Genomic DNA, 24,588 nt, shown 5'->3' with positions numbered 1-24,588 from the left:
CCTAGAAGATAACCTGTTTTACTTAAAATAAGCTCTGGAGGCAGAGTTATTTTTCAGGCAACGTCCTGGGGAGGACGCTGCCTGGAAGATAACTCTGCCTCCAAAGCTTAATTTACTTGAAGGGGAGTTACCAGTGTGATATGTAACAGCCACTTTCTGCTCTCCTGATCTCACTGCAGAGTTGTGTGTGATTATACCTGACACATCTTTATCTTCCATCTCATAGGCAGACAGGGTTGTAATATTATTACAATACAGCAGAGCTCAGACAGATTCAAAAAATGTTTTTGCAAGAAGACAAAATTTGTTTCTCCTGTTCCATGTAAGTAACTTGCCTCACACTGGTAACTCCCTGTTTTACTTAAAATAAGCTCTGGAGGCAGAGTTATTTTTCAGGCAATGTCCTGGGGTGGATGCTGCCTGGAAGATAACTCTGCCTCCAAAGCTTAATTTACTTGAAGGGGAGTTACCAGTGTGATATGTAACAGCCACTCTCTGCTCTCCTGATCTCACTGCAGAGCTGTGTGTGAGTATACCTGACACATCTTTATCTTCCATCTCATAGGCAGACAGGGTTGTAATATTATTACAAAACAGCAGAGCTCAGACAGATTCAAAAAATGTTTTTGCTAGAAGACAAAATTTGTTCCTCCTGTTCCATGTTAGTAACTTGTCTCACACTGGTAACTCTCAGTTTTACTTAAAATAAGCTCTGGAGGCAGAGTTATTTTTCAGGCAACATCCTCCCCATAGCCTAGAAGAGGCCATTTACATTGAGAAAAACATAGATTTCTCTGGAATAAGACATTGGATTGCAGCTATCAAGGTATCATGCTAATCAGCTTCCTGTTACCTACAATTCCATATAGACAGCTTAGGAGGGTTGACCCTAGTGACAGATTCCCTTTAATACTTGTTTAGTAACCTTGAGCACCTATCTGTTCCCTGACTAGTTCCCACTTTTTAACAAAGGATTTTGCACCATGAAACACACTGTGTTTTTTCTCTTTTGTAGTTCGATATTTACACTATAGTGAGACACTGCGAGGGTATCATACTGTGTTGAGGGAGCAATGTGGGCATTAAACTGTTTTGGGGCATCATAATGGATGAGTAAAGACTGGGAGCATCATACTGAATGCCTGTCACCACTGAATAATTTATTTTTTGGAGGGGGGGAAGGAGTGTTGGCAATTCAGACTTTTGCAATGGAGCCCCATTATTTCTATGTTTGCCCCTAACATAGTAACATAGTTACCAAGGCCGAAAAAAGACATTTGTCCATCCAGTTCAGCCTTTATTCCGTCAGAATAAATCCCCAGATCTATGTACTTCTAAAGAACCTAATAACTGTAGGAAACTGTCATGATCCAGTTTGGATCTGACAGTTTAAATTCACAAAGTGAACTTTTTTTCTTTTGGCTTGGTGCCAAAGTGGGTTGATTGCCCCCGGTAGCCATTAGAATTATTGCACTTGATGTCGTTTGTTCTAAGTTGCCACGGTGGTGGTTAGCGGTAGTGCACTTTAGTTTCTTTGGTTTAATGTGCACTTAATTATAAATCAGGTGTGAGGCTCTATAAAAGAGAGCCAGGTGTGTGCAATCATTGTTGTGATTTTGTGTGTTAGTCATTCACAAGGAAGCCTGGGTGAAAGCAGGAGCTGAACATGAGTCCTGTGCAGCCCAGCCAGAGGGGACGAGTGGCAGCTATGTGGTATGCAAGAAGGGCTGGCATGGCATGGTGGAGTCAGTTTATGGTGTCGGCAGGAAGTGCTTGCATGGCTTGGTGGAGTGGCGACTATGGAGAGAGTTGCACTCAGCATGCGGGACTTTGTTGCTGAGAGCTGGACTCAAGCATGCTTGACTTTTTGGGCAGGAGCTGAACTCATCTTTGGGACTCTGTTACTGGACTTCTGCAATTGGTGGTGGACTCTGCTCCAAGGCTGCACTATTTTGATGGATCCGATATTGGTGATGGATCCGGGTGGAGGAGAAGATGCACGCAGGTGCTCTGTTGCTAGGAGCGTACGCAACAGCGCAAAGCTAAGTGGTGTTTCCCCTGTTTTGTCATCTATCCTCATGTGTGTTTAGTGCAGTGGTGGGATTAGTTTCCGCACCGTCCTATTCCCTAGTGAGGGTTTAGGTCAGGGCGAGTCAGGGTTTGAGGTACGCGTGCGTCGCCCGCTGCGGAAGTGGCATAGGGAACGTTAGAAGTGAAGGGACACTGGCTCAGGGGAGCACAGGAGGTCTCCACGTCCCTATTCCCTAGTGCAAGGCCCACCATTGTTAATGTTACCCAGGTTCCCCTTTATTATTTAAATTCACCTTACTGGAGGCGGGGTTTCCAGACTATTGTACATAACGTGTATTACCTAAATTCACCAGTTGGAGGCGGCATATCCAGCTGCACGTCTTATTATTTAAATTTGCCCTACTGGAGGCGGTGTATCCAGGGTCACGTGTGTCATATGGGTTCGCCTTGCGGTAACCGCTGCGTCCAGACACACGCGTGACCATGACAGAAACTATATTGTTACGCTCCAGGAAGACATCCAGGCCTCTCTTGAACACCTCGACTGAGTTCGCCATCACCACCTCCTCAGGCAAGGAATTCCAGATTCTCACTGCCCTAACAGTAAAGAATCCTCTTTAATGTTGGTGGAAAAACCTTCTCTCCTCCAGATGCAGAGAATGCCCCCTTGGTTTAAACCACCTTCCTTGGTATAAACAGATCCTCAGAGAGATATTTGCATTGACCCCTTATATACTTATACATGGTTATTAGATCGCTCCTCAGTCGTCTTTTTTCTAGACTAAATAATCCTAATTTTGCTAATTTCTCTGGGTATAGTAGTTCCCCATCCCTTTTATTAATTTTATTGCCCTACTTTGTACTTGCTCTAGTTCCATTATATCCTTCCTGAGCATCGGTGCCCAAAACTGTACACACTACTCCATGGACGGTCTAACCAGGGATTTGTACAGAGGCAGTATAATGCTCTCATCATGTGTACCCAGACCTCCTTTAATGCACACCATGATCCTGTTTGCTTTGTCAGCCGTTATTATGGCAAAAGCAAGACTGATTGTTAGTAGTGCCCTACAGCCTAATCCTAACTTGTCTTTGGTGCTTACAGAAAGTCCAGCTGCTTTTTTATGTTAATTGCTTGGTTTGTTTTATGTCATGTGACTATAATTTTATGATTCAGTAACAGATGTTGTATAATCTCTAGTGCATGCTAAATAATTGCATATTGTTTTTTTTTACAAAATCACAGCTGGTGTATGACAAACATTCTTTTATAGTACCATTGAATATATTCTTACAAATCAGAGTGTATGCAATTTTATAAATATTCACAAGATGTAGGCTTTCTTTTGAAAACCCTGATCACAAATGGCATGTTAAAAGAAAGCTATGATACACCTATTTTTAAAGGTGAACTATAATTTTAAGAAACGTTTCAACATTGGCTGTTCTGTGTGTTTACATGCGGAATAACACTAGTTCTTGCCATTATATGACTTACAGTATAGTTGTATCCTTAAAAGTAATGAGCGAATGTGGTCGGTGATACTCGGTTACCACTCGAGTATCACGGTGCTCAGATGTTCTCGTTACTTGGTGAGTGATGGATGGTGCTCTATGTAAAACGTGAATCCTCATCCCGTATTTTTGGCACCTGTTACACAGCCAATAAGTATGCTGGGATTGCCATAGCCATCTTGGTTGTGATATTACTGTGATTGGCAGGCTGTGTGACATCATCAGGGGTTATAAAAGAACAGGTGCCACCCAGCATGGCACACTGACGCCATTGCACAGATTTATGACACTTTGTATTGGAGGGAGAGAGTGCTTGCAAAGGCCTGTGTGCAAAGTATAACGAATCAGATGCCTGTAGCGTTGATACTGGTGCTAAAGCTGAGCCATCATACTAACAGCCCTTCTAAGGACTAATCGTTTGCTTTGATATATGTATCACATACACAATATGCATTTAGCCTAGGGAGGAAGAGATTTGTAGACAGGGATTAGGGCTGTACAGTGAATTGGCAAATATACAGCTGTATTTTTTTGGGAGGTGGGTAAAAGAATTTAATATATTTTGATCCATCAAGTTTTACGCGATTTGTATTGCTTTTTTATGCTATATAACACTCCAAAAAATTGTTAAAATTTTCCTGGGTTAAATTTCTTACCCATACACTATTTTTTGCTCTGGTTTTTTTTATTTTATAATATGTATATAACACACAAAAAAGCGTAAAAATTTGCAGGCTTAAACTTGTCACCCATATAGTATTACGTGGTCTGGGGGACATTTCCTGTGATCTATAAAACTGAAAAGCAACAAAAAATTTTGCAGTCTTAAATTTCTCAGCCATGAAGTTTCACATGTTCTGTGGTACATTTCTGTGATATCAAGCACTCCAAAAAGTGTTAAAATATTAGCTGGATTAAATTTCTCCCCCATGCACTATTCCATGGTCTGCTGTAAATTTCTGTGATATTATCTAACACAGGGTTCAGGAACCTATGGCTCACGAGCCAGATGTGGCTCTTTTGATGGCTGCATCTGGCTCTCAGACAAATCTGCCCGAATACTCGGTGTTTAACCCCTTCATGACCCAGCCGATTTTGACCTTAATGACCTGGCCTTTTTTTGCAATTCTGACCAGTGTCCCTTTATGAGGTAATAACTCAGGAACGCTTCAATGCATCCTAGCGATTCTGAGATTGTGTTTTTTTTGTGACATATTGGGCTTCATATACAAAATTACTTGGCTCTCAAAATTGGAGAAGCAATTTTTTCTTTATTGTGCATCCAGACAAAAATAGACTCATATCATATGAACGTTTTCGGTCCAACAACGGACCTTCATCAGAAAGGTCTTTTTGCTTCTTTTAGAATAGACTGTAAGAGATACAGTAGGGTAAAAGATATCCTAAGGCAGGAATGAAATCCTGTTTATTTTGTAATGACTGGAGCTCGAGTCTATCAAAGGGGCTGGATACAATGTGACTGGCTGAATCAGGCCTTAGGGAGAGAGAAGCCGCGCTGTATGGAGCAGTATCTGCAAGGGGCTGCAGCGCTAAGAGGCCGCTGAAGCAATCCAGGGTTCCGCCGTGAGAGGAGTCTGTGAGTATAAATTTATGACGACCTTTGACATTCTCAATGCTGAAATGAATGTGTCGCATGGATTTATGTCTTTTTACATCAATTAAGGAATTTGCTCCTAAGACCTTGTGGGGGCATCACAACACATTAGGAGACCCCAATCAGAGGACAATAAAACATCCGGACTCCTTATCTATGAACTGGTCCAATATTTATGTTTCTCCCTCTCCCATAATCATAATTCTCCTTCACGTCACTTGTCTCATCTATTGCATTTTTTCTGTGCTGTATTGTGCATAAATATGTGACTCTTCAGATTTTGTATTAGTCTATGCCTGATGAAGAGACCTGAGTAGTCTCGAAAGCTTGCAATGTGTTACCATCTTTTCAGTTAGCCATTAAAAGGTATCAACCACTGAGGACTCTCAATTCTGAATATTTTTCTATCTACTGGTTAACACGGTACAAAGATATACATCTTTCCTGTGTGAAAATTTTGAAAATTTCATAATTTTCAAATTTTGAATATTTATTCTGTTAAATCAGAGAGTTATGTGACACAAAATAGTTAATAAATAACATTTTCCACATGTCCACTTTACATCAACACAATTTTGGAAACAATTTTTTTTGTTAGGAAGTTATAAGGGTTAAAAGTTGACCAGCGATTTCTCATTTTTACAACAAAATTTACAAAACCATTTTTTTTAGGGACCATCTCACATTTAAAGTCACTTTGAGGGGTCTATATGGCAGAAAATACCCATAAGTGACACCATTCTAAAAACTGAACCCCTCAAGCTACTCAAAACTACATTCAAGAAGATTATTAACCCTTCAGGTGCTTCACAGGGACTAAAGCAACATGGAAGGAAAAAATGGACATTTTAATTTTTCCAACAAAAATTTTGTTTTAGCATCAATTTTTTTATTTTCACATGTGCTACAGGATAAAATGGATCCTAAAATTTGTTGAGCAATTTCTCCTGAGTACACCGATACCTCATATGAGGTCATTAACCACTGTTTGGGCGCACGGCAGGGCTCAGAAGAGAGAGCGCCATTTGACTTTTTGAATGGAGAATATGCTGGAATATTTAGCGGTTTGCCATGTCGCGTTTGGAGAGTCCCTGTGTGCCTAAACATTGGAGCTCCCCCACAAGTGACCACATTTTGGAAATTAGACCCTCCAGGGAACTTATCTAGATGCATAGTGAGTACTTTGAACCCCCAGGTGCCTCACAAATTGATCCTTAAAAAAAAGTGCTTTTTTTTCACAATAATTTTCTTTTGGCCTCAGTTTTTTATTTTCACATGGGCAACAGGGTAAAATGGATCCTAAAATTTGTTAGGCAATTTCTCCTGAGTGCACAGATACCTCATATGTGGTCATAAACCACTGTTTGGGTGCACGGCAGGGCCCGGAAGGGAAGGAGCGCCATTTGACTTTTTGAATGAAAAATTAGCTCCAATCGTTAGTGAACACCATGTCATGTTTGGAGAGCCCCTGTGTGCCTAAAAATTGGAGCTGCCCCACAAGTGACCCCATTTTGGAAACTAGACACCAGAAGGAACTTATCTAGATGTGGTGAGCACTTTGAACCCCCAAGTGCTTCACAGAAGATTATAACGCAGTGCAGAGAAAATAAAAAAATATTTTTTTTCCTCAAAAATGATTTTTTAGCCCACTATTTTTTAATTTCACAAGGCTAACAGGAGAAATTGGACCCCAAAAGTTGTTGTCCAGTTTGTCCTGAGTATGCTGGTACCCCATATGTATGGGTAAACCACTGGGCACACGGCAGGGCTCAGAAGGGAAGGAGCGCCATTTGACTTTTTGAATGAAAAATTAGCTCCAATCGTTAGCGGACACCATGTCGTGTTTGGAGAGCCCCTGTGTGCCTAAATTTTGGAGCTCCCCCACAAGTGACCCAATTTTGGAAACTAGACCCCCTAAGGAACTTATCTAGATGCATAGTGAGCACTTGGAACCCCCAGGTGCTTCACAGAAGTTTATAACACAGAGCCGTGAAAATAAGAATATTTTTGTTTTCGTCAAAAAATGATTATTTAGCCCGCTAATTTTTATTTTCACAATGGTAAAAGGAGAAATTGGACCCCAAAAGTTGTTGTCCAGTTTGTCCTGAGTACGCTGGTACCCCATATGTGGGTGGGAACCACTGTTTGGGCACACGTCGGGGCACGGAAGGGAAGTAGTGACGTTTTGAAGTGCCGACTTGATAGAATGGTCTGCGGGCGTCATGTTATGTTTGCAGAGCCCCTGATGCTCCTAAACAGTGGAAACCCCCACAAGTGACTCCATTTATAACGCAGAGCCGTGAAAATAAAAAATCATTTTTTTTCCGCAAAAATAATTATTTTAGCCCCCAATTATTTATTTTCCCAAGGGTAACAGGAGAAATTAGACCTCAAAAGTTGTTGTGAAATTTTTCCTGAGTACGCTGATACCCCATATGTGGGGGTAAACCACTGTTTGGGCACATTTTGGGGCTCGGAATGGAGGGACCACTGTTTGACTTTTTGAACGCAAAATTGGCTGGAATAAATGGTGGCGCCATGACGTGTTTGGAGACCCCCTGATGTGCCTAAACAGTGGAAACCCCTCAATTCTAACTCCAACCCTAACCCCAACACACCCCTAACCCTAATCCCAACCCTAATAACCCTAACCACAACCCTAACCCCAACACACCCCTAACCCTAACCACAAGCTTAACCCCAACCCACCCCTAACCCTAATCTTAACCCTAATTCCAACCCTAACCCTAATCCCAACCCTAATTCCAGCCCTAACCCTAATTCCAGCCCTAACCCTAATTCCAGCCCTAACCCTAATTCCAGCCCTAACCCTAATTCCAGCCCTAACCCTAATTCCAGCCCTAACCCTAATTCCAGCCCTAACCCTAATTCCAGCCCTAACCCTAATTCCAGCCCTAACCCTAATTCCAACCCTAACCCTAATTCCAACCCTAACCCTAATTCTAGCCCTAACCCTAATTCCAACCCTAACCCTAATTCTAACTGTAACCCTAATTCCAACGGAAAAATAAAAATATTTTCTTTATTTTATTATATGTCCCTACCTATGGGGGTGATAAACGGGGGGTTTATTTACTACTGCAGCATCGGCCATGGCTGGATTGTAATATTTCATCATATTTCATTGATGAAATATTACTATCGCTCTGATTGGCTGTTTCACTTTCAACAGCCAATCAGAGCAATCGTAGCCACGTGGAGGCTAAGCCACCCCCCTGTGGTGAAGCATAAAGGGTCCTCTGTGTGCAGGTCGGGTGACCTTTCAATGCTCCCTTTCACCTGACCCGCAGGAGGCTGATTTATACCATGACACCTACGTAGGCATCATGGGTCAGGAAGGGGTTAATCATGCTGTCATGTGCATAATAGCACTTCAAACACTGCATCTGATCGGCGGTGAAATGATCCCTGCCGGTCAGACAGCCATCGATCCCACATTGTCAAAAGACAGCGTGAGCGCTCAGCTGTGACCTCCGGTCACTGATGTCAGCTGATGGGACAACTGCTCCCATCATCCGACACATGCAGCCGCTAATAATGGTGAGAGCAGGAGCGGCAGATGGGAGTATTCATCAGCCTCTCCTGCAAAGTAAATAAATATTTAAGGAAAATCCAGTATGGGTTCCCCTGTATTTTTGATAACCAGCTAGGCAAAACTCACAGCTGAGGGCTGCAACCCTCAGCTGTCAGCTTCACCCAGGCTAGTTATCAAAAATAAAGGGGTCCTCATGCCGTATTTTTTAATTATAGAAATAAATAATTTTTAAAAAGACAGCTTGGGCACCCCCCATTTTTGACAACCAGCCTTGCTAAAGTTCACAGCTGGGGGTTAGTATTCTCAAGCTGGTAAGGGGCCATGGATATTGCTCCCCCAGCCTAAAAATAGCAGCTCGCAGCTGCCCAGAAAAGGCACATCTATTAGATGCACCAATTTTGGTGCTTTGTCCGGCTCTTCCCACTTGCCCTGTAGTGGTGGCAAGTGGGGTTGATGTCACCTTTGTATTGTCAGATGACATCAGGCCCACAGTGTAGTAATGGAGAGGTGTCTGTAAGACACATATCCATTATTAATCCTACAATTGTATGGTAAATAAAGACAAAGCAAGAATAAAGTCCTTTATTAGAAATAAAACAAAACACAGTTTTCCATTTTTATTCAAATGCCTATTCCACTGAAGTCCTTGTTCTCCTGTAATAAAACTAAAATAAAAAAACAGCAATATCCCTTACCTCTCCGTCATTCTGCCCCATGCCATAATCCATGTCTGGGGGAAAACCAGTTTCCAACCTGGACGGTGCCAAGATGCAACCGTCTAGGCTGAGAACCACTGCGAGCGCAGCCTCAGAGACCGGTGGTGACATCATCAAGGTTACCTACGGTCAGTGAGGCTCTATTCCCAGCTGGGCTGAAATGCTGTGACCTCGGTGAGATCCCCGCTAGCACTATGAGAAAGTCTCACGGTGCAGAGGCGAGTTCATCGCAGTTCATCAGGAGAAATTTCTCACGGTTGACTCACCTCTGCAATGTGAGACTTTTTCTCATTGTGCTAACGGTGATCACTGCAGTTCAGGGGCCCATTCCCTGCAGCTCATTCTTCACTGCTTCTCAGCATGAATGGTGGTATGATGGCTGAAGAGCTCATGTATCACAGATGGATTACAGCATGAGACTTTATGGATTTTAGTCATCCATCCATCCCTCCTTCCTTCATCCATCCATCTGTCCAGCTATATTTCCATCCATCCCTCATTCATCCCTCCAGCCATCTATCCCTCCATCAATCCCTCCCTCCATCCATCTCTCGCTCCATCCATCCCTCATCCATCCATCCCTCCCTCCATCCACACATCAATCCACCTATATCTCCAGCCATCCATCCCTCATCCAGCCATCCCACCAGCCATCAATTCTTCATCCATCCATCCATCCCTCATCCACACATCCATCCCTCTATCCATCCAGTATCATTGGTTAGCAACAGCATAACAAAGTTATTAAAAAGAATTCAGAGACTTATTGTATGTTGAAAGTGTTGGTCTTACATAAAATGCATACATTTACTTGCATTTAGTTTTAAACATATTGAATGGCTCTCACTGATTTATATTCTAAAATATGTGACATTCATGGCTCTGTCAGCCAAAAAGATTCCCGACCCCTGATCTAACACTGCAAAAAAGCATTAAAAAAATTGGCTAGATTACAGTTCTCATCCATACACTATTCCGTGGTCTAGGGGACATTTCCTGTGATCTATAAAACTGAAAAAAACATTCAAAAATTTAGCAGTCTTAAATTTCACAGCCATACAGTTTCACATGTTATGTGGCACATTTCTGTGATATCTACTGTATCTCTCCAAAAAAAAGTGTTTGAATATTATCTGGATTACATTTCTCACCCATACACCCAAAAATTGGCCTGATTACAGTTCTCATCCATACACTATTCCGTGGTATATATAACACTCAAAAAAAGCTTTTCAAAATTTTGCTGGTTTAAATTTCTCACCCATACACTATTACATGTTTTGTGGTACATTTCTGTGGCATATAATACTCAAAAAACAGTTGAAACATTTTTCTGGATTGAATTTGATTGTCATCCATACACTTTTGGGTTCTTTCTGTTACATCATGTTGGTATTACACTCCCAAAAGCTGCTTTGACTGCTGCAGGTGACCAAATTTTTTCTTTTATTAAAAATAAATTTGGTTTCAAGAGACCTAGCACTTACAAAAGACGTGCGGTATAGGTTCCTGTTCCACTTTGCGGAGAGGCATGGTATAACACTTCTCAAGTCAAAACAGTTAAACAGGAGGTCGGTTGGATAACAGATAATGCTTCCTATATGCTTGGAAGCACTACCCAGTCTTCCACACCATCCAGTCTCACCAGTCTGGATCACTAACTCCTCACCCTGATCCTCCTTCCTCCCACCTTGTTGAGTCCCAGGAGACTAGTGATCCTGTAGCAAGGTGTCACAGGATGGTAGTTATGGCCGAGTTACTTAAAGTTAAAGTCCACGAGCAGAGTCCACTGATTAAACAGTCAGCGATCACCCCAGCCCCTTGCACAGAAAATAGACAGGACAGATGAACCTCAGACAATTTACCTCTTCTCTGCAGTCACTGCACACGAGCAATCAGGATCCAGGGATACCGTTAAGATCCAACAGGGATAACAGTTTATCTCTACAGAGTAGAGATCAGGTAATAAAAGTAGAAAAACGTGGAAAAGAAGGGTGGTTACAATTATTCAGGTAAACTTTCTGCTCTTTCCCTAGTTCTTTCACTACCATAGCAGTGATAGTGTAATGACCAGAGGTCCGAATAAGATCCAGTGGGTCACAAACCGAGATATAACAATACTGTCTTTACTAAAATGACAGTTGGAGTGAGGTTTAGAAGGAAGCAGACTGAAATTCCCTTTCAATTACACTCATTCAGCCAGAGCTGAAATCAATATGCGGATCCCAAAGTTCCTGCTTTGAGTGTGTTACACTGAGGTTTAGTATAAGTTTATCTGTCCAAAAGGTCAAAACAGGTACTAAGAAAACATATGTAAATCGGATGATGTGGTATTATGGGACCCCCTGGGATGGCACACTGAGTATAAACCGTTCAAAACCCACAATAACAATGCATATAAATATAACAGAAGTTCTTAAACACTTTATCTGGGGATACCTGGGTATCTATTACTATGGTACTGTTAACCTGAGGTGAGTCTCTACTCAGGCATATAATTTGTATCAGCTGCAGCCAGTCTCAAAATCTTCGGCACCAAAACAACCACAGGAAAACAAGGTTCAGCGTCTTGTCGGCCGATGCCGAGCCCACACGCAGGGGACTTCCTGTTTTGAAGAATCAGAATGCGGTCCAGGATAGCACTTCAACGGGGCTTGTTGCGATCCCTCTCAGTACGAATGGTACAGATTACCGTCTCTCCTCCAGCAGTCACTCACAAATTCTCTTGAGAGCAAACTGCCTGAATCTGCAAAGTGTAAATGTTTTCTGTTGCTTTTCAGCTCAGCACAGCAGGGACTCCACAGAACTCTAAAGTCACACAGCTCCCATGAATGCTTTGTAATCGTTCCACAGCAGAACCACAGGTTCACAAGTGGAAGATGTTAACACTCTCACAAACACTCTGGCAGCAAACAGTCTTTACAGAGTACAGGCTCCTTACTTCTTACCAGCTGCTTAACACACAGCATCTCACATGGCAGTCCCTTCTTTCTGAAACATCACTTCTCAGTTGTAACAACCCTGCTGGCATCACTGCATGGCCTCCTGTCCCCCGCACACCAACTTACTTTCTGCTTCAAGCCATGCTGTGAATTCTGTCTGTTGCCAGTCCTGTGCCTCTGCTCTCCATGTTTCCTGACTGTGTGTATAGGGGGGCGGCGCCTGAACACTCTGGTTCTTATGCAGTCAGGGTGCACCTGTGTAATATGTCCCTGACCAATCACCTAGAGCCCTTGACAATTTAGTTTTGCCACACCCACTGACCTTTGCCTGTGCAATGTTTATACTCAGTTAGTATCTTGCTGCTGAGGAAGCCAGGCCCTGTTCTGTGTATCTCCTTCTCTGTAGGAATACTCTTTGTCTCGCTTTGTACCTTGTCCACCTGTCAGGAGGCAGAATATCCTGGCCCTTGAGTCTTGTTCCCAGTGCCTGGTCTGTTCTCTGTCCGCCTGCCAGGAGACAGAATATTCTGGTCCTTGTGTCTTTGTCCCTGTGTCTCTGTCTGAACTCAGTCTTACCTCTGTCTGTCAGTCTCCTTGTTTGTGGTTCCATCTCTGCCGTGTCTTTCCTTGTGTCCTCCCTGTCTGTGCATCTGCACCCTTGCAGCTTTATCTGTGCATCTGCACCCTCGTAGCTTTATCTGTGCATCTGCACCCTTGCAGCTTTATCTGTGCATCTGCACCCTCGCAGCTTTATCTGTGCATCTGCACCCTCGCAGCTTTATCTGTGCATCTGCACCCTCGCAGCTTTATCTGTGCATCTGCACCCTCGCAGCTTTATCTGTGCATCTGCACCCTATCCGCTCTGTCTGCACGGCTCCCTAGCCGCTCTGTCTGCACGGCTCCCTAGCCACTCTGTCTGCATGGCTCCCTAGCCGCTCTGTCTGCACGGCTCCTTAGCCGCTCTGCCTGCTCCGCACTCCTGCGGCTCTGCCTGCTCCGCACTCCTGCGGCTCTGCCTTCTCTGCACTCCTGCGGCTCTGCCTACCTGCACCTCCTGTGTGAACAGGTCCAAACCTGTTCCTTCATATTCCACTCCTTCCTGCCTATATCCATACCTGCACCTCCTGTGTGAACAGGTCCAAACCTGTTCCTTCATATTCCACTCCTTCCTGCCTATATCCATACCTGCACCTCCTGTGTGAACAGGTCCAAACCTGTTCTCTCATATACCACGCCCGCTTGCCCAGTGTCTCCAAGCCGTGCCCGCTTGCCCAGTGTCTCCAAGCCGTGTCCAGTGTCTCCAAGCCGTGCCCAGTGTCTCCAAGCCGTGCCCGCTTGCCCAGTGTCTCCAAGCCGTGCCCAGTGTCTCCAAGCCGTGCCCGCTTGCCCAGTGTCTCCAAGCCGTGCCCGCTTGCCCAGTGTCTCCAAGCCGTGCCCAGTGTCTCCAAAACGTGCCCGCTTGCCCAGTGTCTCCAAGCTGTGCCCACTTGCCCAGTGTCTCCAAGCCGTGCCCGCTTGCCCAGTGTCTCCAAGCCACGCCTGCTTGCCCAGTGTCTCAGCCGTGCCTGTCATGTCTACCTGCCTGCCAGTCTATAGCACCTGTCCAAGTGACTTGTCCCCGAGTGGGATCAGCAGCCACAGTCAGACACCACCCTGGAGTGGCACCCGACAGCTACCTGCCGCACAAGCCTGACCTCACCATCAGAGGCTCCAGTGAAGACCGAGGTAGCTGTTGTAGTCACGCCCCTTCCAGGGTAGTCTGGTTTGTGGCACAGTGGGGCCACAAACCCCCGGCTCGCGCCATTCAATCAAGGCGCGAGCGTGACATCAGTGTCCTATACAGCAGACACTAGGACCCACCCCCCAGCACACACAGTGTCCCGTGCTTTTACTCTCAGCTCAGACATGCAAAAGCAACAGGGTCCTCATGCTCTCCTGATGTTATCACAGTTCATCCTCTTACATGCCACCCCACTAGAGGTTGGCATCCCCAACATACCTCCCCACTCAAAATCATCCTGAGCAAAGCGCTGATGTTGTATTCCCACCTTACATCAGGTAGTTCTCCTGAGACCAACTCCAACAGGCATCTGAAGGAGTAAATGAGCAAATTCTAGAGCACTAAGAGTACCCATCCCTTGGGATGTGGCCTCTGGCTCCGTGGGAATGGGAGCCGAATGTTCAAACCAGCACCGTTGTAGCATGTTATGTGAAGATTACGGGATGGCCCCCCTGTCCCCACTAGCTCGACCTCATAGACTGGAATCTCAGGGTTCACCTGTCTTTTTATCAGGTATGGAGTCGCCTCCCACTGATCACTCAGCTTCCCTGACTGTCTTTTGACTCTGAACAACACTCTATCCCCTGGAGAAATCAGCTCTGTTTGAATGGGTAGCGCGTCACCTGACAAAGGCGATCACCCACTACCTGATGCACCACCCTCAATCGCTGCCGGTGCTCTTATACACATTCGGAAGCAGTCTGAGGGGGATTAAAGGAAGGATCCAGCATGCTCAAATCCTCAATGTCCCTGCCGGGCCTCCCGAACATCAACATGTCAACATGTGTGGTGAATAGCCAGTAGTGCTGTGCACTCTATTATTGCAGGCCCACATCAATTTGGAGAGATGCTCAGGCCAGCACACCTGCAGTTTACCTTCTAATGTCCTCAACATCTGCAACAGGGACCGATTAAAGAGCTCAAATGCCCGTTGCCTTGGGGGTGCTAAGGCATCGTTCTTGACTGTTCGATACCATACAGTTGGTACAGCTCCTTCATCAGCAAACCCCTGAAAGCATGCCCCCCTGATCCGAGTGCATTCTCTGCTGACACCTGAACACTTGGAGGAAATGTCGACACATGGCCTCAGCCGCCAACTCTACCATCTGGTCTCTAGTTGGCACCGTTACAGCATACTTGGTAAAGTAATCTGTCATTACCAGGCAATAGGAGTACCCAGCCATAGAGTACCCTATCAAAGCAGTCAATCATGTGTAGCTCTAATGGAGTGGAAGTCTTAATAGACTGTGTGGGGGCCCGCTGCTCAGGGCTTTTACTGAACCCACAGACCTGACACTGCTGGCACGCGTCTGCCACTATCCCTCCCAACTCAGGGCAATAGAGGACTTGCTGTAGCCACTGAAGTGTCTTTACACTTCCAAAGTGGGCTCCCTTCTCATGCGCCTCGTGAGCGACCTCCGGACCCATCCCTCCAGGGATTACCAGCTGATGCCGATGCTGTAGCTCAGATAGGTACACCTTACGATGCAAAAGCCTTCTTCTAAACACAACTTAACCCACTGTCGCAGTAGATTCATTCCTTCAGTGGACAGTTGAGCCTTGTCCTCTGCATGGGGCCAGACCCCATTTTGTACCAAATGGCACACAAGTGCAATGTTTGGGCACTCGTCCTGGCCTTTTGCCCAATCTGAGATCATTTTACCCAGGACACAAGGCATCCCTGGTGGCACCCCACTTGAGTGTACCACACTTTGGAAAATAGGTACTTGCTCCAAAGCCTGAGTCTTAGTCTCCTCAAGTTGATCATCAACATTTTCCCCCGAAGACCCAAAGGGTACCTTTGACAATGCATTTGCATTTCCGTTTTCTTGCCCAGAGCAAAACCTATTGCGATAATTAAATTTAGCAAGGCGGGCGACCCACCACTGCTCCATCGCTCCCAGTTTTGAATTCTCTAAGTGTGCCAGCGAGTTGTTATCTGTCATGACTAGCACCTCAGCTCCTGTTAGATACTCGGCAAAGCGTTCTGTCATTGCCCACACCAGAGCGAGCAATTCCAGCCAAAATGAGCTGTCAGCCAGATTTCGCTCAGTGTCTCTTGACCTGCTGCCATAGGCAATCACTCGCTCCCAGCCATCCTGCACCTGTGCTAGTACTGCCCCAAACCCATGAAGGTTACCATCTATGTACAACAGAAAAGGCGCATCAAACAGGGCATACGACAATAATGGAGCACTCGTTAGGGCAGTTTTCACTTCATCAAGTGCCTTTTTCTGCTGGGGCCCCTGTTGAATGGGGCGGTTTCAAGGACCCAGCACTATCCCTCTTAAAAGTTCATTCAGGGGACCCACCACTTGTGAGAATTTAGGCACAAATCACCGATAGTACCCCGCTAAACCTAAGAATGCCCGCACCTCTCGCAGATAGTGGGGAGGTGGCCACTCCTGTACAGCCATAACCTTACTGGCTGCAGGTAGCACCCCATCCGGGATCACCATGTGTCCCAAGTGCTCAACCTGGCTCTGGAACAGTTGACTTTTTTTGGGCTTTATTTTCAGGCTATAGTGATTGAGCCGCCAGAGAACTTGACGCAGCTTCTCAAGATGGTCTTCAAATGAGGTCCCGAACACCACAATGTCATCTAGATATATCAGGACTGATTCAAAATTCAGATCGCCTAAGTAATGTTCCATCAGACGTTGGAAGGTTCCCGGGGCGTTAGTGAGCCCGAAGGGCAAACGGTTGAATTCATAGAGCCCCATCGGAAAGACATCATCTTGGGCTGATCTTTTTCGGTCATTGGTACCTGTCAGTAGGCACTTGCTAAATCCAACGTCGAGAAATATTTGGCCTGACCCAATGCTGACAGAGATTCTTCAATACGAAGTAAAGGGTATGCGTCCCGCACCGTGTGGGCATTCAATTTTCTTTAGTTCACACAAAATCGAAGGGTCCCATCCTTCTTTCGGACCAAGACTACGGGAGCCACCCAGGGGCTCTGGCTCTCTCAGATAACTTGATTGTCAAGCATACTGGCCACCATGACCTTCACCTCTTGATAGAACGCTGGGGGAATTTGACGATATCGTTCCTTAATGGGAGGGGTATCCCCCATGGGAATCTCATGCTCAATCGTACGAGCACATCCGAAGTCCTCCCCATGTCGCAAAAAGGTCTCTTGATGCTCCCACAAAACTCTCTCCAACTGCTCCAAATGCACGGAGGTCAGTTTCTCCCGATCCACTCCCTTCTGATCCATGATCACACGACCATTCCAGTATTCCCCTCTACTCTGGAACTCTCTACCACAACATATCAGACTCTTGCCTACCATGGAAACCTTCAAAAAGAACTTGAAGACCTACCTCTTCCGACAAGCCTACAACTTGCAGTAACCACCGATCCACCAAACCGCTGCACGACCAGCTCTACCCTCGCCTACTGTATCCTCACCCATCCCGTTGTAGATTGTGAGCCCTCGCGGGCAGGGTCCTCTCTCATCCTGTACCAGTCATGACATGTATTGTTTAAGATTACTGTACTTGTATGTATTATGTATACCCCTCCTCACATGTAAAGTGCCATGGAATAAATGGCGCTATAATAATAAATAATAATAATATTCAGTAGGGATTCGGTCCGGCTTGACTGCATATGTCCAGGATGACTGTTGATCTATGCACAGTCCAAATACTGCCTTTTCAGCCACCTTCCCCGCCGGCACAAACAGTTCAGCCAGAATAGTCTAAGCAGGAATTGTAACAGCCTCATCTAAAACGTTGATGCATTGGACCGGCACCCGTCCATTCTTCACAATCGCCAGAGACCGGGCCACGTGTGCCTTGGCAAATGAGGATTTCTCTGGAGCTGGCTCGAGTAGTACTTCAAGCCCATTAAATCTCTGCGCAGCCCCCACCGGCAGCATTAAGAGTTCCTCTTGCCTGGGTGCCAGCAAGATCATGGTCCGTGGTGGCACTCGAACCAAGCCCACCCAGCCCCCTGGGATCGCACTCTCCAGCAGGTCGCATCTCAGCACTAGATGTACTAACATTCTCTGTGTGGGTCGATGGCTCATAGCACGGGTCCGGTATCGAGTCCCTCACTGGCATACATCTGGTGATTCAAATCTCGCAGCACGTTCATTCTGAGTGTCACCTCCATCCCTCTTCTAGGGGGGCGGTCCACCAGCACTATCCCTTTCTGACCCAGCTCTTGACCAAACATTTTCAGCTGCATCCACACAATCCCCTTAACTGTCAGTTGACCATTGTTAGCCGCAGTAAGTCGTATCACTCGGCCATCTTCAGGAACCACTAGTTGACAGAAGTATCTCTCATACACTTCTACTGTAAAGGCAATATGGTACATTCAGATCCCGTGTTAACCAAGCACCTCATCTTCCGACCTTCAAACTCTGCTTCCAACACTGGACTGCATGCAAACAAATCTTGTTCATCCCATCGAGGGCTTTGTGGGGGGTGGGCCGCTGCTGCTTGCCCTCTCACGGCAGCGGCTGGAGGTTTTAACGCTGGTGAAGGAGTCTCCTGAGCTGCGGACATCCAGCAGTCACGAGAGATGTGTCCTCCGGTGCTCACACCTCCAGCAGGTGACTGCTCCTCGTGGATGAGGACTTGAATCATTCAAGAAGAGCGACCTGACAGTCTGCGGAACCACCATTCCCGAGGACGCGGCAGATAGCCCCTCCGCGGGAGTAGAGACCGGCCCAGCTCTGAGTTTCAACACCTCCAGGTTTAGCTCCTTCAGCTCAGCACGCAGAGCTTGTACAACATTTACCAGTCCTTCCCCTCCTGACACTGACACCCGGCCTCCCTCCAGCTGTGCACTGTTCACTGCTCCCTCATCCACCAGGGTAGACTCTTCTTCCCTTTCCACCACGGCTAGATAAATCTGCCAGAAGGATAATTTCGGTGCAGCCCTGGCCATCTCCATCTGTTTATCTTGAAGGAGACTATTAGCTAACCGCGTCATGAGTTGATCCTGCAGCAAGCGATCTACCTCTCGGAACGGCTTCATCGCCCCTGGGTCTAGCCGCTACACCTCATTCAACGTCTACTGTAAGGTATTAGAGTACTGCATCAGGGACTCACATTCCCTTTGAGGGCGAATTAAGAACAAGGATCGGAGCTGGGCCACACAGGCCCAACCTCCTGAACTCCCCTCTAACAGTTCCAAGATTTTCTGTAATATAATGCCTCTCTGATCCTGGATGTACCATCACCATCCTACTAGCTTTGCACAGGCCTGGCGCACGAGGGAGCCGGGGGCAGACGAGGGTCTCTATCACCTCCTTACAATCCCATAGTAGGACACCATGATGAACTCTTTACAACAACATTTCTTGATTGTGGCCTCTCAGCGTGCATGCTCCAAGAGGTACAGGAGGACATTCTGTTTAGTGATGCACAAAACTTACACATGTCTTCAAATTGTTGGTACCCCTCGTTTAATGACAGAAAACCCCACAATGGTCACAAAAATAACTTGAATCTGACAAAAGTAATATTAAATCAAAAATCTATGAAAATGAACAAATGGAAGTTAGACAATTTTGACCATGTGTGCATATCCTCTACCTTTGGTGAGTGTTTTGTATGTTTGTTGCTTTCTGTTAACTCTGTCTGTCTTATATGTTAATACACTAGCATTTCTGTCTCAAGCCTCGTGGGGGAGGGGGGGAGGACAGTTTAGGGAATGACAGTAGAATAGTAATGTTGGTGGCAAAAACCTTCTCACCTTTAGAGATACTTTTGAGAACAGGAATAGTTAGGGACCCAGTCCTTGGGACGATTCAGGGCCCCTTTCCCTAATCATGTACAAGGTCTGTCTTTTGATCTGTCTGACTTATGGTCTAAAGTCTCATCATAATTTGACTCTGACTGGTCACCCAGGTAGTAAAGTGACCTTGGATCTCCTTTCTCATTGTTTTTGGTGGCCAAGATTATGTAAGGATGTAGTTGACTTTGTGTCTTCATGTAGTGTCTTTGCGTGTTCCAAGACCCTGCATACTTGTGGGCTCTTTTTTTCTATTAACCATTCTTGACCGTCTATGGACATTTATCCATGGATTTCATTATGGATCTTCCTCTGGTAAAACAATTATCTTAGTTGTGGTGGATAGGTTTAGTACAATGGTGCACTTTCACTTTATTGCTTTATCTGCTCTCCCTAACACCAAGATACAGAGCCGCACTACCATTGAACATAAACACCGGAGCCTATTTAACTCACAGAGCCCGGCCAAAGAGCGCACAGAAAGCAGTCACAGAACCCTGCCCCAAGGACATGGGGTCAGAGTCCCTCTAGACCTTCTGAGGGTGCGGTGATGCAACTGCAGACGCCGGTATAGATGCTGACTTCAGTGTGTAGAGCACATGCACTGTGGCATGCCGAGCCACTGGTGGAGACCAATGCCTGTCACTGACACTGACTTACCTACACCTAAGCCTGGGCACTTAACAGGCTAGGCTGCACAACACATGGGTACCAAGGGTAGGGGTTCTTAATGAGACATTCATACATGCATACGACACACACTCTTGATAGTCAGCTAATGCAGTCTATACTAGCACATGGCCGAGCGGCCATGCAAACCTTTTATAGCTGCATGCTTCCGGGATCTTCCTGGCCTTTCGGATGGACCAATCCTAGCTGGAGAAGGACCTGAGCATGTGATCTTCGATCTCCAATGGGAGGTCACACCACGTGCATGCTCAGTGGACCGCAAGGAGAACAGTCATTGGAGAGGCTCGCTGCTGGCCAGCCTGCGTTGCTAAAGGTGGACCAGAGGTGGCAGCAGTAAGCAAGCCCACAGTGCTGGTCTGAGCAGTGCACTGGGAATGACGAGTCTGCTGAGCAGGCTCCTCTACGGCCGGCCGAAGGAGAATGGGAGACCGCCGAGTGCAAGGCTCGGGATTCCTGCTGTGCAGTGGCAGAAACCCAACGCCTAACAGAGGGGATCCTGTTATCATAGACCTGCAGACCTTCCTAGTGGCATTCCAGAAAGTATTCGACAAACCTGGTCATACTTTCTCCACTCCCTACTCAGACTACCTCAGGGAGAATTGTCAGTCAGCCAGTGTGCCATCCTGTACCACATCTTGTCTTCCAAGCTGGGATGGAACAACAAAGCTTTGGTAGCTGCATTCAACGATTATCTGAAGTGATTAAGGATGAGTTGGCTGGAGGTGACATTGCGACCTCTCTGGATAAATTATTCTCCCTGGCAATCTGAATCAGCTCAGGTTTCAAGAGTGAACCAAACAGGTGACTCGTAAGAGGATACTGGCACGTCTAGCTTCATCATTACAAAGACTATTCTTTTCTCAGCCTCCTGAAACATCCATAATGGTCGAATCCATATAGGTCAATTGTGTTAGGCTGGCAGATTGTCAGCCATAGAGTGGTTGTGCCAAGGGAGTGTGCTTCGGATGTGGTATCGCTGACCACTTTATTTGTGACTGTAATAAAAGGCTGAAACTCCTAAAACTAGAGTCATTCTGTGAAGCTTCCCTACATGACAGAGGAGATGCTTCATCACTGACTTTGAACCTTACCTTGCCCTGTGGAGGAGTCTGCTTCAATAAAACAGCCTTCCTTTTCTCTGGTTCAGTGGGAAATTTTCTACAGGAAGCCGTTGTGGATCGGTATCATATTCCTGTCAGCCACCTCCAAAGCCCACTGACAGTGTCATCTGTTGAAGGGAAGAACCTCCCTGAAATTCTTAAAGTTGTCATAGAATCAGTAGAGCTACAGATTGGAGCACTCCATTCGGAGAAAATTGCTTCTCAGCAGTTGTGCTTACTGACATTTTTCACCTCCTTCTCTTAGGTCTTCCATGGCTGAGAGCTCATGAGCTTATGCTAGATTGGAAGTCCAGTGAGGTACTTCAATGGGGAAAGGCATGCCACGAGAAGTGTCTGGATCCTGTTCCAGTGTTGCCATTCTCTCCGGTAGGTGATGATTTCGATGACCTGTTTCATAAAGACCTACTGCCTAAAGAACGTATCATGGATGAGACTAATGTGAAGAATGACCCTGTAGAGATATTTACTAGTTCCAGGTGGATGAGGTATGACAATGTGAAGAAAGATGCATTCTCTGAGTCGCTACTCACTCCAACCAGGAGAAGGAGTCCCAGTCCATCTCCCTTTCTTCCAAGGGAACAGCCATTCTCCTCTGATGATATTCAGCCAGTGAGAGACATTTTTTACAAGAAGAAGGTGGGAGATGTTACCTTTCTTCCAGTGGCTTGGAGAGAACAAGGTCCTGATGAGAGGTTGTGGGAGTACAGGAGGAAGAATCTGGCTCCATCTTCTCTGAAAAGAGTTTTCGGGGACCTGAAGAAGAAGGGCCATAAAGGAGGGGGTACTTTAGCACAATGCCCGGTGCCCCCGCATGCTGTCCCCTTTTCCCTCCATGCAGGGACTCCGGCTTACTCAACACCACAGCCCACCGTTCGGTCCCCGGCGTGCTCCTGCCTCCTCCCTCCTCTGTGATCACTGCACTGTGGTCTCGGAAGAGTGCCTAGGGCAACTGCTGAGAGGCATTTAGTTGAATGTCTGTTCACTTGCAAGATGTCTCCCAGCCAATAGCTAATATATAAAAGGGATCCTCTTCTATTGGGAGGTGCCTGTATAGATCTGTGTAAGGTGGTTAGTGTGTATGCAACTGTAAGTTGCCAGATCCCCCAAATTTAGTCTGTTAGCACCCCGTATCCTGTGTTCCCGCTAGTCCACCATAGTTAGTCCTTGTTTCCTGTGACTGCTTCATTGGTGTCCGAATTCCGAATCAGCATTTGCAATATGTGTACCTGTGGTCGCATCGGTAGTACCTGTCTGCCATCCTGGGGGCTGAATACCAAGGCCAGAGCTGTGAACCTATCCCTGTGGATGTCTAGTCTGCACCGTATGATTCTGTCCTAGTGGCCATCTAGTATGCACCATGTGAACCTGTCCCAGTGGCTATACTGTTGGCAAAGTGAGAACTTTTCCCATGTGGCCATCCTGCTTTGTCTGATAATCTGAAGTATCGTCTCTGCCCTTTGGGGTCAGCAGCTACTGCCGTACGTCACCCTGGAGTGGCACCTGGAAACTATTTGCTGCACAAATCTGACTTGACCACTAGAGGCTCCAGCGAACACCAAGGTAGCTGCTTAGTCACGACCCTCCAGGGTAAGCCCAATCTGTGGCACAGTGGGTCCATGAACCACGTGCGTCACCTAAGAGTATAAAACTTAGCACTTCTGGGAACTCCTTCTAGACTGCCTGATGAAGCGGCTTGAGAGAATATCAATAGGGTCTAAAACTATTATCAGAGTAAAAGGGAATACTTTGGGGAATCAGAGGTGTAACACATGTTCAGGTTTGTTTTTTTACTCCTTGCTTCCACATGAACCTTTGAGGTTTAGCTGCCTTCATCCTGAATCTACAATATGCATATACCAATAAGAACATGGAAGACCGTTACAAGAGCAGATGTGTCCAAGCTTTTGACTGATATTCTAGGAAACTGTTTTTGGTCTTGCAATATTATTTAACTTTGATGTATAAATCGTTGCCATACTGAAGCCAAAATCAGACATAGAGATGACATAGGGTACACTATACAGATGAAAAATCAGATTTTTTCTGAATAAAATAGGAATTATTTGGTGTTGTGCTTGTCTGGATCAGTCTTTACAATAGGTATCAGCTGATAAAAATGAGAGGCACTGATATTCACAACAGTACAGAAACCCATGTAAGACACCGCCACACAAGTATTGTAAAGTGCTGTTGAATATGTTTGTGCTGTATAATAAAACTATTATTAAGTATAGAGGTAATTGTTTCAGATACTGCTGTAAAGTGGCTGAAGATGTCCAGAGAGCTCTGCTGTTCCCTCATAGTACGACCTGTTTATACTGATCCAATAAAAACAAAATTTCTGTATATCTCAGTTTGAAAATATAGGCTCCTAACAACATTTATTTTTCCACAATTGGCAAATAAATATAAAAGAAAAAAAAAAGCAATAAATAAATAAGCAGCCACTTTGCATACCATCACAGATCTCAATTACCATACTAGCAAATAGTGATGACTTCTGCAAAGTGTACCTGCCAGCTGGAAAGAAATTGATTCGATAGGCTTTCTAGAGTCAGCAATGTTATTAAGAGCCTAATTGGTTAATTGCCTTTATGTTTTAAAAGGAAAAAGAAGACATTAGACTTGATTTATATTTATTAACTGAAAATCACTCGATTCATTTCCATCTCTGATTTCTCACATTATTTCCGATAGGACATTTCTATACTTGTAAAGAGCTCTGTAATAATTTCACTGCTTAGAGCTGCTAGTTCTGCTTCATTTGCTGTAATGTGTGACTATACAAATTCCTGCAATGTCTGTCAAATAATCCACTGACTCAGGTCTTTACCCCCTTTGCCTTGAAACTGATCCAAAAGGCTTGTT

This window comes from Dendrobates tinctorius, unplaced genomic scaffold (genome assembly GCF_039654945.1).
Source record: "Dendrobates tinctorius isolate UK_male_01 unplaced genomic scaffold, ASM3965494v1 ptg000292l, whole genome shotgun sequence".
NCBI lineage: Eukaryota > Metazoa > Chordata > Amphibia > Anura > Dendrobatidae > Dendrobates > Dendrobates tinctorius.
This window is presented reverse-complemented; position numbering follows the sequence as displayed.